General features: G+C 43.1%; 1 protein-coding gene across 3 annotated transcripts in view; it reads right to left on the minus strand.

The window, feature by feature from the left end:
• Nucleotides 1-15,530, minus strand: part of CDH20 (cadherin 20, type 2) — a 113,410-nt gene that overhangs the window by 82,395 nt on the left and 15,485 nt on the right. The gene's annotated exons all lie outside the window — the stretch shown is intronic.

Here is a 15,530-nt window from a genome sequence, read left to right on the forward strand (position 1 = left end):
CTAATGCTGTGTGCCCCATCCGTTCATTCTGCACCGACTGCAAAACAGAGCCAAGGTCTGGATGCAAGGCATGGCTTTATCTCTCACTTTTGCCTTTGGACTCTTGTCTAGCCAGGAAGGAGTGTGCTGGAAGAGATCAGAATATGAGCTGCAAAGAATTTTTTGGGGCTGTGGGAAGGAGAGATCATGTGTGGGGAAATGCAGGTGAGAAACAAAGTGATCTCCTGGTATATGACGGAACTTTGTGACTAGGCATGCTCATTCTTATTGCAATCGTACAAAAGTGCTGGAAAGCAGAAATGTATCCACATTTTACTAGTGAAAATAGCCAGCCTGTGGAAGAACCTTCAGGGTTTCAATGGAGGGATGGCACACAGGGAACAAGGCTCAGGGAACCCTGATTATGTAAATCATAGAATCACAGAATCATAAAATGCCTTGGGTTGGAAGGGACCGCAAAGACCATTTACTTCCAACCACCTGCCATGGACAGGGCTGCCCTGCACCAGCTCGGGCTGCCCTGCACCAGCTCAGGCTGCCCAGGGCCCCATCCAACCTGGCCTTGAGTGCCTCCAGAAATGGGGCACCCACAGCTTCTCTGGGCAGCTGTGCCACTGCCTCACTGCCCTCTGGGTGACAAATTTCCCTCTGACATCTAATCTAAATCTCCTGTCTGTTAGTTTAAAACTATTTCCCCTTGTTCAACCACTATCTATCCCTGTAAAAAGTTGATTTCCTTCCTGCTTATAAGCTCCCTTTAAGAACTGGAAGATCGCTTTTAAATCAATGTATTTATTTATTTTTAAAACCAAAATGAGGAAAGCATGAGAAAGCATTTCACGGTTCCTGTAATACATGATCATAGAACCACAGAATCATGGAATGGCTTGGGTTGGGAGGGACCTCAAGGATCTTCAAGTTCCAGCCTCTCTGCTGCAGGCAGTGTTGCCAACCACTAGATCAAGTACAAGATCAGGTTGCCCAGGGTCCCATCCAACCTTGCCTTGAACACATCCACGGTCAGGGCAACCACAACCTCTCTGGGCAGCCTGTTAACAATCTTGTTACAAGATGTTGTAAAACAGGAATGGAGTCAATTCAAACCCATGTGGAGCTCCAGGCCTCCGAGCCTGAAACCTACTGACTGCCTCAAGCACACAACTAACATGCCCTGCTCAGAGCCCGGTGAGCCAGCCTGCCCTTTTCTCCCCTCTTCCCCTTTCCCAAGGCTCTCTGCAGACAGGCTGCTAGGAGGCTCTGTCAGCATGCTAACTCCCTGCTGCCAATTGGAGCACAGGTTACATCTCATCAGGTTATGCCATGGCACACGTCTATGAAGACAACATGAGGTGCGATCATGCCACAGAAATTAACAATGCAGAAAGACATTTTCTTGATTCACAGCATGGCATCAGCTGATGCATCTGAGTAGTGGATTAAGGGCTTCCAGCAGAGAGGTGGGGAGGAAGTAAGGGAACGAGCTGCCAACTGGTAAGTATCTACACTAATTTTGCAAATTCAGGTATTTTATGTCTTTCCTAATCTAATCGTGAATGCAAACTGGATTACTGTATCTGACATGACAAGAATAAAACATCATCAACGCACGTTTGAAATGAGCAGAGTGCATTTGTTGGAGGAAGCACACTGCTGATACAAGTAACTCATAATAAAAGGAACTCCTAAGAAGTGGGAAGAGATGGGAAGGGAATAAAAAAAAGTAGGAGGCAGCCTTTTCCCCTGACTATTATGCATCATGAAGTTAACTCAGCTGACAAGAGAATTTAAGGAAGGATGCAGCAAGAAAACCAAAGGTGGTTGTAGCACATTTCCAGGGACAGGAAAAGACATGCTTGTGGAGATGCTTGGAGGTTCAGGGGAGAGATCAGTGAAAATGGAGGGGAAGAAGAGGAGCTGTACTTGGTGCATACCAGTACAGAGAGGTACAGAGAGGTCTCCCATCTGCCCTCCACCGTGGGCAGCTGCTTGAAGTACTGCAAAGTCATTCCAAAGAGAAAGCACTCGAAACTCTTGCTCTGAAATCTTCTCTTCTCTCTGCTGTTTGGGTTATTTATTAGCAAAACCCTTACCACTAGCGAAGCTGCACTATTTCCCCAAGCTCCTATGTTCTGTCTGTGGCAGGGCTGAGGTAGCCTCAAAACTATCTATGATCAGAAGTGGAGGAGCTGCACCTCACCCTAAGCTGCAGGCTGTTTCCTGGCTGTAGTGCATGTAAAAAGTGACAAAAGAAGAGTCAACATGCTAAGAGAAAGGTTGTGGGAAGAGAAGAGGGAGAAAGAAATAAACAAGCAGGTCAAAGAAAATAAGATATCTATCTCCTTTTACAGGTGTTGTCTGTGGAGAAAGTGGGCAGAAAGCCAAAGTGAAGAAGCTGCCGCACTGCAAGGAGGAGCAGAACCCACAGAGGGAAAATGGGAGAGGACTGTCTCCACGGGAGCGGTGAGAAGAAAAGCAAACCATTAACGTTGCTACAGAAGAGACCAAAATAAGGTTATTAAAGGAGCAGAAGCTATTTTCCATAGGCATTGGTGTGAGTGGGTATCCAAAACCCCCACCTTCCCTAACCGAGGAAATGGCTTTTTGAGCATGGATGAGATGGCGAGTCTGCTTTCAGGGAGACATGTGTGGTGACAGGGCTTCCTGGAGGGCTGTCAGCCTCCTCCCCTGCAGCTGGCAGCAGGAGGAACCGCCAAGGAACAATGCCAGCAGGCAGCTGGGACAGCCACTGCAGGGCAGCAAAAGGGAATGGGGACACTGAGCGCAGCCTGAGGAGATGAGGGATGGAGAGTAGCAGTGATGGTGGACGTAGGGACAGGGAGCAGACAGCAAGAACAACTATGAATCACCAACACAAACTGTGTTGCCCCTGAGCATCAGGAAAACCTGCCTTCAGCAGTGCAGTGCTGAAGGAAGTGATAAAGGAAAAAATGAATCGGGCCTGAAGCAAAGAGAAAATAAAATGTCAGAGTCAAAGAGAAGGAGATGGAAATGCCAGGCCTCAAGGCAGAAATGAATAAGCTTAAAGCTACTGAAGAAGAAATTACAGCAGGAAGAAGAGGGCACAATGAAAGAGAGCCAAGTGACTATGGGGACAGGCTTATCACTGTCTGCTTTAGCTGCCCTTCCACAGCCAAGTCTGCCATGAGGCCCAGCAACATGGTTTGGTGTTAAGAACTCTTTCTGGAATTAAATAGCAAAGGTGTTCTGAGAGAAAAGCCAAAATGTTAATGCTGGTTGTAACACTGCCCCCAGAAGCCATCTCTCATGTTATTCCTAACCATGGATTCACTCTGCTCTGTCTCTGCATCACACCACAATAGCACCAAGGCAGGGGACGTACTCTTATGTTCACATTCCAGAAGGGCTACTTTGCCTTGGATGAAAATGTCACTGCTTACTTCTGCCTCTCTCTCCACAGGCAATTCCTTAAGTAATAGTATTTTTAGCATGGCTGCTGCAAGCCTTCAGTTACAAACTACTCATCCTCATATGTCATTGGCATTAATAATGTCTGTGTCTACCATTGTGATGGGGAAAGATTATAATTTTTGGCATTTTTTTCTCAGAAATAAAGCTTTTAACCCATCTCATTTCAGTCATACAATTCATTCTTAAATCCCTCTCTGCTGCCTTCTATCAAATTGCTGTGTTGCTTCTGGGAAATGTCCTGTTAACCTCACATTTTCCCAGCAAGGGATGTCTGACTTAACCAGCTAGAAGAGCGAAGGAACTAAAGTACAGGGAAATAAAACAACCATGAAAACAAAGTAATCTTGCTTTAGCTCAGTTTAATGAGAGCAAAACTTGCCCCTAAGCTTTCAAGGTATTGCATAGGCTCAAAAGACAACTCTTTTTCCAGACATTAATGGAGTTAGGATTCTGTCCTACTTAGAAACTGTAGAGACAAAAGACGGGAGACTGCCTGAACAGTAATGGAGCTTTAATTCCTGGAAATCAAATGCTATTTCTATTGGTATTCAAATAATCACAAAAGGCGCTGTCTTAACTTAAATCCTAGGAGCCCTCAAGAGCAGCAATAGAGTGGCTTTGTCTATACATGAAGAAAATGCTTCCTAGTCCATGCCTCCTGCCCCAGAATCTCTGAAGAACTACTGAATACTCTCCCAAGCAAACATCCCTAGGTGGTGTCATGAGGAGGCATCAAGCAAATCCCACCCGTTTTCATTCTCTGCTATGTCACACTCCCTGTTATAAGAAGACGAGCCACGCTTTTCCTTTTGACTTTTCCTTCCGGACTCTTCAGGAGCCAAACCTGGCCAGGACCACTGAGAAGCTGGGATGTGTGTCCAGTGCCCATGACACTGCAGAAGATGGTCATGCTCTTCGGTGTGGTCCTGCCAGCATGCTTCATCCCACAGTGACTGAGAGTAGTTTAGCCAGTTGATTATACCAGTTAATTTATAACTAATTGAAAACTAATGACTAAATGCATCACATGAAGGCTACCATTATTTTCCGTCCTTTATGTAGTCTGTGTTGGAACCCCTGGACATTAGGTCAAAGGGTTTATGTCTTCTGACAACCTCTAAAATAAAGTTACTGTCCATATAGATGTACCATACACCAGGTTCATCTTATGCAGGGAGAAAGGGAAAATATGAGAGAACGTGAAGGGAAGAAAGGAGAGGAGAAGAAGAGAAAGGGTAAAGTGGAAAAGGAAGGGAGAACTTCAGTCCAAACTAATGAAGTAGTAGTTTGATGGACAAAGTCTGCGCTCTGCAAGCGTAGGTGCTGCAACACGATCATTTTATGCTGCCAGCACAGTATGAATTTACAGTGCTGTATTAGAAAAGCCCTAGCTCAGGACTCAGTATCCATCCCAGTACCAGCACTGCACCCATCCCCAGCAAAATCCAGCTCCCTGTCCTGACCGTCCTTCCATTACAAAGGGGAAGGAGAAGGACGAACCTTTGTCTTTCCAAGGGGCTGCTCCTGCCCGTTGGCATGCTGGGTTTGTAACACCGTGGCATTTTGCAAAGCCGCACCGCCTGATGATGCCAGATGGAAGCATTACAAGGGGAGGATGTAGCTCAGGTTGGGGCTGCCTAATAGGACTGGCTGTAATTCAAACCCAAGCACCATCCGGCCAAGACCCTCGTCCCAATTAAAGGTCAGGGCCTTACATGGCTCTGCCCCCTCTGATCTCTGTGTTGTACAGTCACCGGGTGGGGGACAGGCAGAGCAGGCAGCAGTCCTTGAGGAAGCACTGGTGCAGAAGCAGCTCCTCTGAGGAGACTTAAAGGAGACTGAGGAACACACGACTGATTAAAGCAAGTTAATAGAATTGATTTAAATCATTCTTAATTGTATTATTCCTGGCTAATTATTTTTTTCCAGTAGGAAAGGGAAGAATCTAAAAGCCGACCAGCCAGAACTAATGAAGAAATATTTTATGGTAACTGTTTGCATTAATAATAATATGAAGTGTTATGATTAATCAGAAGGACACAAACACAGCGAGTTAATTGCAGGTTGCTGATTACAGATTCTGAGATTCAGACTAATGCGGTAAGCGGACACAGAACCACATTTAAATATGAAGCCGCGTTACCGATTGCCCTGAAGTTTTCAGCAGTGTAACACAGATCCAAATCTAACCCGTGGTCTTCTTTTTCTACCCAGTTAGGCCTGTTTAGACAGGTAATTAGATCAGCTGAATACCCTATTCTTTGACTCTAGTGCCTAAGTGGAAAAGCTGTGTATACCAGCTTATTGTGAGCCTAGCAAGTGAGCATTCAGTCACCGATGCCAAGAAGTTAATGACTCAGCCCTATGTTTTCTGGAGAGAACTTGGCTGTTTATCCAAGGGGCAACATGAGTTCCCGAAAGGAAGGAAAGTGATGGTCACTGAAAGGGACAAGCTAAGGTGAGCAGTCTGAAAAAGTTTCTGTCATTTTTGGATTGTGGGCATTCTGTGGCAACATAACGTTGCATCATTTCTAGGACACAAAAGCAATTGCTATTTAAACAAACATCAAATCCAAGTCAGGGACTTTGGGCTTCATCTCGAGGCTAAAAAATTAATTACCGTGAGCATTAGAAAGAAATTCTTCTTGTCCTCCTCCCACACCTCCTCCGCAGTATTTCATAATTGAATGAGCTTGTTGGAGAGGCTTTGCTTTCCCTGTACTATTCTGCCAGTTTTGGAAAAGGGAAAACAGACTACGGTATTGTTCAAGTTTTGGCAATGCACATTCTTACATAACAAAAGCTTTCCCAGCATCATCAATGTATAGAGCAATTCTAATCAACAGAGATTGCAGAGATTGTAACTACAGGTAAGCATTAGTTGTACCGTTATCCAATAATTATTAATAAATGATTAAGTAGTGCATTATCCCGTTAACTGCATAACAATTAGACCTCCTAAATATCTGTAATGAAACACACAGTTGAATGCACTTTCATTTGAGGCAGATGTCTTTGTTCTTGAGATGATGATCAGGAGTGGATTACAGCAGGTACTTGGGGACTTGCTAAAAGTTAAGCAGGTACTTAACTACCGTCTTGCAGTGGGATGGACTTCAGCACCATTAAATTCACCATGGTGGAAACGTGCATCTTTTCTTAAGCATGTCCTTAACTGAACAGAGCCGGTGCCGGAGGATGGGGTGCTCGTGAAAAACAGGGTCAGGCTTCTGTCTCAGTTTTACTGCATATGAGAGACTCACGTCACATTCATTTTTTAAACTGGCCAGTCCTGAATTCACTCTGTTTTACGATAGAGAAGGGGAATATTCATCTTCAGTTTAGGCAAGGGCTTTCTTGCCTTGCTGATGATCTCTGTTCTCTCATCCTTCTGGAAATATTATCCCTTTCAGTGTTTGCACCACTTCAAGCATTTCAAGCCTCATAAAGAAATGATATAATTTTAACCATCCCTCTGTCCGTGACAGAGCCACCATATGACTGCTGAAGGACAGTGCTGAATGGGGATCTCCACTATTCTGGATAAATATGTGTTACGTGAGCAGAACGACTCCCCTGTGCCCATGTGGCAGGGTCTGGGCAGGCATGCTGCCCACGGTGGGTACAGTCTCTCAGCAGATGCAGCCCAGTACATCAGATTTACAGCCCACGGCCGACTTATCTGCAAGCAAACAGCAGTCAGCTCCTGGATATGCAGCAGCCTGGGGTGCTGAGCATCTGGGAAAGCATCCTGCTGCCACAAAACCACAGAAAATACCTGTCCCATCAAAAGGTTTTCCCATATGAGATCTGGGATTGGATCGTCTATACAACACTATGTAATACAGGATCATCTCTGTTATCAAGCACAGTCCTAGCACTGACTGATAGGTCTCTATGGGCTTTTCAAAGCTGAGGCCATGGGAGCTTATGCACTCACAGCGTGTTCTTTAAGACATGGCTCTGTATTTATGCCTGTCCTTCCAGGGTGCACATAATTAGTTTAAAACCCATGGGCTTATTTCAATTTCTGTTATTTCAGCCAGTTTCAGCTGGCTTATTTCAGAGCTGACAGAACTGGAAATTATGAGAGTTCTGCACATATAATGTCAAAATGTAACTAAGAGAAGAGAAACTTGAATGAATGTCCCATGGAGAGAAAATCTCTAGGTAGTTCTCCCCAATTAGCTGTGCTTTGAGCCTTGGCTGGCAGTCTAGCACACATGTGGCTTGGGCCCTTTTCATGGAACACATCTCTGGGTGCCTTGAAAGGCTCTGGTTTTGTCTGGATGTTCACGGGGCACATGGAGGCAAACAGGAGATGCTGTGGGGCTGACCCTGCCTACAGGAACCAACATAGAGGAAATAGGTCTACTGCAGAAGGACAGGCATCTATGAGTGTAGAAAAAGAATCCTAGGATGCCAGGCTTTTTTAGCTGCTCTGCTCCTGCAGCGACTGGTTCTTAAATTTCATGGCACTCACTATTTCTCTGCTTACTTCTTACTGGGAAATTATACGACAGAAGTCCCAGATGAGCTCTCACATCTCACCGTGGGATAGACCTCAGCATCTCAGAGTTAGAAATTTATTTAACCTGTGTGGTCCCTAGAGACTTCATCCAGTATTCTTGTGAGCCTCATCTCTACTGCCTAAAATATTCCATGGTAATTTGTCACCATTATCTATTGCTTTACTAATATTACTTAGGTAAATTATTATAATCTCATTAAAAATATTTCAGTATTTCCTTTACAACTTTGTTCAAAGTCATCTAACGAAATTAGATTAATAAAACATCTGTCTTTCAATACAGTTCAAAGTATTCTAGCAAGATATGTGCATGTCCATTAATTCTGCAGCAAGAAGCAGAATTTAAGAGGCTGCTTTTAGAGATCAGGACAAGTAGCCACGTCTTCCATTTTTCTTGAATACCTATCTGTAATGTGGGGTGTTCAGTTCAGCCCCCAAATCAAATATCCTGGTCTCAGTTAACATATTTCACTAAGCAAAAGTGCCAACACTCGAGGCACACTGGGATCAAGAATCTTCCTATGCCTTAAAACATTCTAAAATGTTCTGTCTTCCTATTAACTTCCCATTTTCTGCATCTGCACTGCTCGTATTTCCCTGCCAGCCTGGGACCACACATAATCTGGTCCCCCACAGCTGTCTCCATGGCTCACGCAAGAAATGTCTTTCTAGGATAGACTCTGGTTTACAGTCAAATAACTCCTGCGGGCTCACTTCCAGTTGCTCATTGGCATCTAATAACACTGAGCCTAACAGGCATCTAAACATATTCTATTTATCCTCAGGTGCCTGTCTTCATGAAAAAAAAAATACATTATGTTACTACAGAGTACATTACCAGTATTACAATATCATTACCATGAGATGTTGCTGTCCTAACTCTTCTCTTTCCTGTGTACTTTTTCTGAATATAGAATCCACACAGGCTCTCAGCTTGTAGGAACATCACCATTGCTTTTCTATGTTTTTTCTCCAGCACCACATCAGTCTACGTGCTAGCTGAATTTAATGACAACAGTAATACAGCACTGCAATGGAAAACTAAGTGATGATACACGAACAAGACTGTGACCCCTGCAGCAATTCAAAAGCAGCATTATTTAAATTTATCCCTAGCACTTCATAGTTCTTATCTTAACAGTTCTTATGTCTTAAGTAAAACAACAACAACAGCAAAAACAACAATAATTTAACAGCATTTTAAATTAATCTTATCCATGTACTGTGAAAAAATAGGACTACTCTACATTTGGGATACAGAGCTTTTGGGAAGGAGAATGCCCCACACCTGCTTCTGTGGCATATGGAACCTGACAAGAGGATCTGAGACTATTTTCTGGAAAGGTCAAACATGGTAGGAAAAAAAATAAGTTCTTAATTCTTTGAAAAAGCTGTCCACAGGGACCTGTCACTGGGCAGTTTAAAGCTCTCTGCTACAGGGTCTGTCTTCCTGTACATTTCTGCACCAGCACCCCTTGAGAGTTAGCCCTTAATAATAAATAACAGTTGCGTAGGATTTAGGGGAGCTAATTTTCTGCCTGGAAAATAGTATCCACTGATATTGTCTACTCTTTTCTATATTAGTGGGCATAATAGTTCAAAGGAATTCATTGCTAAAATTCCCATCAAACTCAGTGGAGTTGAATTCAGATCTGATGCTTAAGTTATGTTTGATAATTTTCAGTCCTACCTTTATTAGCACATATTTCATGTTCAAAGACTGGCAGTGGCAGTGACTGAAATCTGCTGTTAAAAGAGACTTCTCTGCACTTCCACTGTAATGGTCCTTCCTCACAATGTTTTCAAGGCATTCTCTTGCTAAGGACACTGAGAAGAAGAAGCACAAATGATCCCACAGTTCCCGCTGCTACTTTCTGAGGCAAGTATCACCCATTAGTCTGAACTGCAATAGGTTACCTGTGCTGATACAATGTACAGGTCAGGGTATCTAGCTATCTCATTTAGCCAGTTGAAAAACTTTGCTTTGCAGTCTACCCGTCACTTCCATGACATAACCGGTTTTACTAGCATCTTTATGCGATGCACTCAAATAAGCTGGGAATAAATACCCCTGAACACTTGAGGCAAAGCTGAACACATCTTCGGAGACTTTTTTTCCTTAAGTGAAATAAACAATCCATGCTCAGCCGTTATTAGCAGCACAAGGTGGAATTTCTATCCTAGAAAAACTTTATTTCGAACGCTATTCATTCAAAGCCTGCAACTGATCTTGGAAAGGAGAAAGGATCACATCACTTAAAAAACTCCTTATTGTTATCTTCTGCAGGCCTGGCTTATCTTCCTGTCCCAACTCTGACACGTACACCAGTCCCCACAGAGGGATTTCAGTGTTATTGCAGGAACTTGTCAGAAGAGTGCAGTGTATAGTAAGAGAGAGTAGTACGGGTGTCACGCAACAAGTCTTGTGAGCGGAATAGCCTTCATTAGATAGGCTGGTGCTGATGAATAAAAGTTATGAGTTCAAATGTGTGTCCAGCTATAACATCTGGTCCTACATCAGTTACTATCTGTTCTTAGAAACATTGCTTACAGAATTAAAGTTGCAGTAAGCATCTTCCATTAGGAGGAGGGTAGACTACGTGTCCTCGGTAATGCCTTGTGTGCAGACCGCCTGCAGTGCTTGATGACATGGCGCCTCATAAAATTACCTCCATCTTAAGAACTCAGAAGTTTTGTAGCAGAGTACATCTAATGGAAGCTTGGAAAAAAACTCCACTTCTTTGTCACAAGAAGTAAATAGGGTGAGAACTCGTTCAATATTTAGGTACTTACATTCTGCTCTAATTCTAAACTAATGTACTTAGTATATAATTTTGCAACCAAGCAGTGTAGTAGAATTGAATGCCGTAATGCATAACACTTTTCATCCTGTATGCTGCAGCCAGACAGCTTTTTACAATTAGTACTACCACTTTTTTCTTTTTTTTTTTTTAGGGAAGTAATACAAGTACAGTCATTAAGAACCGCAGTGAAATACACAGGATGCTCACAGTTTTCCTTTTCCTTTATCTTCAGCGTGAAGAAAAAAGGAAAGAAAAATAGATTATCTAATGTGACTAGAAGATGCATGCATAGCTAAGAATGAATCCAGACCGTGTGCTCAAAAAAAGCATTAAAGCATTAGGGCAGGCATTAGTAATCCCGCACTATGTACTTTAGAATAACTCGCTGCCAGAAAGATGGATAGTCGAGATAAAAATAAAATAAAACAAACAAACCAGCAAAAAAATAAAAGAAATTTTGTAGATTCCTCACCCAGGCTCACAGAAACACTTGTAGCAACAATATGGGGATATTTCAGTCAGTCACAAAACAGCCTGATTGAAGGAGAATGCTTAAAGATAAATCATAGCTTGTGATTGTGTGGGCATCAATTATTTTAAAACGTTGCACTGTTTCTGCAGATTGTATTTAGTGAAATTTAGTGAAAGCTGCACAAAAGCTTGAAATCTTCTCTACGGTGAGCACATTTTGATTGTGGTGGCTCCTATAATTTCACATCTACTTATGCAGTTACCCACATTCCTGCACCTTGGCCAGAGGCACTGCAGGGAGCAGCGTGGCTCCAGCTCTTTGCCCTGGCTCGATCCCTGCTCTCCCCTAATTTCCTAATTTCCACGCAGCTCACAGCCCAATGCACACTTGCACCATTAGTTCACTCAATGTCCCTGGTATGTGACCCTCTGTGTATACGTTCTGTCTTCAATTTTAGTTGCCTTCCTTAGGCTAAGATGCTCAGGGCAAGGCTGGCACAGTCTCAGACGCTTGTGAGATACGTGCAGGAAATGGGTACAAGGACGTGCCTTGCACAGACACCCAGCTCCTGCCCCAGATACTGCAGCACAGGTGCCAAAGCCCTGTGGTGAGCCAGGCCCCACCACCCCTTTAGTAGCACACTGGGTAGGAGAGGGAGCTGGCAGCCAGCGGTGAGGCAAAGCTGATCAGGCCATGACGCTAGGCCAAACAGGCCACAGCATGGCTCCCTCTCCACTGCCAGATGCCAGAGCCAGGCGCCGGGATGGTGCTGGGGTGAGAACAGGCAGCAAACAGCCAACTTCCACCTGCTGCCTTTGGGACAGTGTGCCTGGACTCCACAGGGGCCGGAGGCAGTGCCCTTGACTCTGTTCTGTCCTCACTACTTCTGGGAACAGTCCTCAGGCGGCTCTGTGAGGGGGGACCCCGCTTCTGTCCCCTGCCTGGATGCCACGCACATGCACAGCAGGGTTAAATATAATGCCACCTGTAGAGGTGCTTTTCCTCCAATGTTAACCTTCTGCTTCTCCCATATGTTCCCTTATGGGCCAAGTTTTGTTCATAAGCAGAACTGCATTAGAGCTAAGAAATGACAGCTGAGCTTTACCTGTGTAATGTCAAAACCAGAAGTCACCTGACTTTGATAAATACTGTTTTTGAAAAAATAAAATAAAAAATTTAATTTAAATACATTTCACCTTTTCCTCCCATACTGTAACTTCTTAGGATTAATTTGCATTCAAGAGATAAATGAAATTTGATAGTCTTTGTCATAAAACATTTTGATCTATGCCTGGCAGGAGATCAGTGAGAAGACTAAGATTGCCTTATCTCGGTGTCCTTTCTGCAGCCTTCCCACTTTACATCCTTATTGCTCTCCAAATATGCCCAATTCTACAATTGTAGAAAGCATTATGGAATTCAGATACAATCTCTGTTAATCTTGGGAAGAGCAGAAGAACCAGCTATATTGTGCTATAATGAAAAATATAGCATTAATAACTCAAATAACAGATGCAATGAACACACAGCCTTAATAAATTCCTATTAATTCTTATCAAAAATAACAGAATTGGACAGTAAAAATGCTTTAGGTTTCTCAGTCTCTCTACCTGGTATCTGAAAACAGACTTTGTCTGCAGTCTGGCTGAAATCCTTACCAGCCCTAGAGAAGAGCTAATGGTTGTGAGGGATGCCCCAAACACATCATTTGGAGCGGGGCTTTGAAGAATAAAGGGCCTCTGTTTTCCACCGAGTTGCACCTATGCGCACAAACGCTCATCCATAATGTGAATTTAATATAATCCCGATGAGATTGAAGGCAGGAAAGGGAAGGGACAAATGGCAATAAGCAGACAGACTTTGACCCTTTGTGTCAGAAAACAAAGCCTTCTGGTTCGAATGTGAGTTAGCGTTCCCATTTGACATGGTTTCAACAAACATATGCGCAATTCTGGCTTGAGTCTGTCCCTAAAGGATACTAAGACCAAGCAAAGCTTGCTTACAAGTCGCCCAAGCACAACACGATGGTTTTAAGTGGAAACAAATGAATGGAATAGATGTAATTAAAAATCCAAACTGAATTAGGCAAAATTGCTTCAGCAAAGTCAGCGAAGGGCAGGAATGGAGCATCTGAAATGGTTATTTGGCGTAGGGTCACCGTGAAGATGAATTAGGGTTAATTTGCTGCTGGAGCGTAGGTCAGGCACTGTGCTGTGGCAGAACACTCGTTTTGCTGGATATGTTTTGGCCTACTTACAACTTTAGAAAATAAATATTACAATGTTAAATTAAATATGCTCTGTGACAAGGACTTGCAAGATTGGGAGAATGTGATTTATATGCAATTGGCTCATATATACCATCTAATATGATATGCACAGTGTAACGAAAGCTCAGGGGTCTGATCTGCAGTGCAGAAATGCTTTACAATCTTCTCTCAGGTTGCCTGTTGTTTTTCCTTCCCTCTGTTTTTTTTCTCTTTAATGACTACATGAGTTAATTAGTGGTTATGTACTCTGTCTCTTTGCCTGGCCTAGCTTATCCCTTCTGCAATAAATCTCTTTTCTTTCCCTCTCCCAAGGATCATTACAACATTAGCCAGCACTGTCAACAAAACTAATTGAAAGCCACCTGCTTTTAGGATCACCCTAATGAAAAAGAGCAAAGTTAAGAAACAAAATTCAATCAACTTTCTAATAGTCTGCAAGTTCCTATTATTTCACACAAATACAGAGGCAGAAAAAAACCCCACAAGATCCCTTTTCTTTTCATTACTAACCTCATCGTCCACTCCTCCTTCCATTTATATAATTAGAAATGATTATTTTTGTAACCTTAATCTCTCACCGCTCCTGAAAGTGGAACTAAAATAGTATTACATTTTGTCTTTTGTGTTCCAGCTGCATGAGAGAGAAAGTACCTGCAAATAGCCTTCCTATTGCAAGCGATCTGATCTCTCCGCTGAACATTTGAGCACCTTTTAATCAGGTAGGTCTAGATTCAGCAAAACTTTTAGAGACATGGAAGTCTACGTAAGCACTTACGCAGATGCTCTAAGTCTCACTGTCTTTGATGAAATTCAAGCACCTGCAGAAACTTGAAAAAAGGCTGAATGGGCAGGACTGAATCGGTATGGATTTCTGGAACCCAGCGTGCACAACCCTTCAGCACGTGCTGAACCTCAGGCAGGTGATTAAGTGCTACTGAAGTCAATAGGAAATAGCATGTGCTTCAAGATAAGTACTTTGCCACCATCGCACCGGAGCACACAATTTAGTCAAGTGAGTGTCAGTAAGGAACACATTCTTGATGGCTAAACTGTTTCCCATAAGTAGTTACCCTGCTCGTCCTTAATTGTGGAGAAAAAAAAGGCCTTAAAAAGGATAAAAACGAATGATTTGTTTCTGTTAAGCCAGCTGAAGAAAAATACTAAGAAAGGTAAAATAAAAGGGGAAAGCACAAGACTGGCAGTACTAATGACTGTTACAGTAGGGCTCAGATGTCCCAGCAAGCTGGAGGTCCCACTGTGCTGGATGCTGTGCAAACATGTCAGAAAGGGTGCTGAGTAAAGGAGCGTTGCTTGTAAACACGACACGTGGAAATCCCTTTGAAGTCAGTCAGAATCCAGGCATGCAAACAGTTTGCATTGTGGGGCCACACGTTGCAAGGTATGTGATTAATCGCTATCAAGTGTGCCAAAGCAGAAGACAAGGTCTCTCATACCGCGGCCACCAAAAATACAGTCAGCTGTGGAAAAAAATAAGGTCACGGATAATATATTGGTGGTATTTAATAGACCAGTGTTTACTTCCCAGGACTGTAAACATATCATTATTTTTCCTCCTTCAAAAGATTAAAAACATCATTTAAATGAAATACATTTAAAACAATGCAGGTGACATGCAATATGGGATAAAGCCTACCTTCATGCAAATGTATGCATCTCTCATTGATTACAGTAACGAGATATGCAAAGAAGATCAGAGGAATATAATTTGATCCTTTTCGGAAGCTACTTGGAAATTCATGCTAGCTGTCGTGTGCCTGCATACACAACAGAGTGAGAAGAGTGCAGAGTAGTACTGCAGATCCTTCCCAGAGAGGGCAAATTCCTCCTGCCCTGTAAGCAGACTGATGCCTAATGGAGGTCGGGGACCCAGGAAGGAGGAGAGCTCCCCGGTTTGTGAACCCACAGTTTCAACAATGCACTCAGTACTACAACAAGCAGAAAAAGGCTTAAAAACAGATTAGTACAGAAGAATGAAAGGGAGGA

The sequence above is a fragment of the Gallus gallus genome, chromosome 2 (genome assembly GCF_016699485.2).
Source record: "Gallus gallus isolate bGalGal1 chromosome 2, bGalGal1.mat.broiler.GRCg7b, whole genome shotgun sequence".
In the NCBI taxonomy this organism is placed as follows: domain Eukaryota; kingdom Metazoa; phylum Chordata; class Aves; order Galliformes; family Phasianidae; genus Gallus; species Gallus gallus.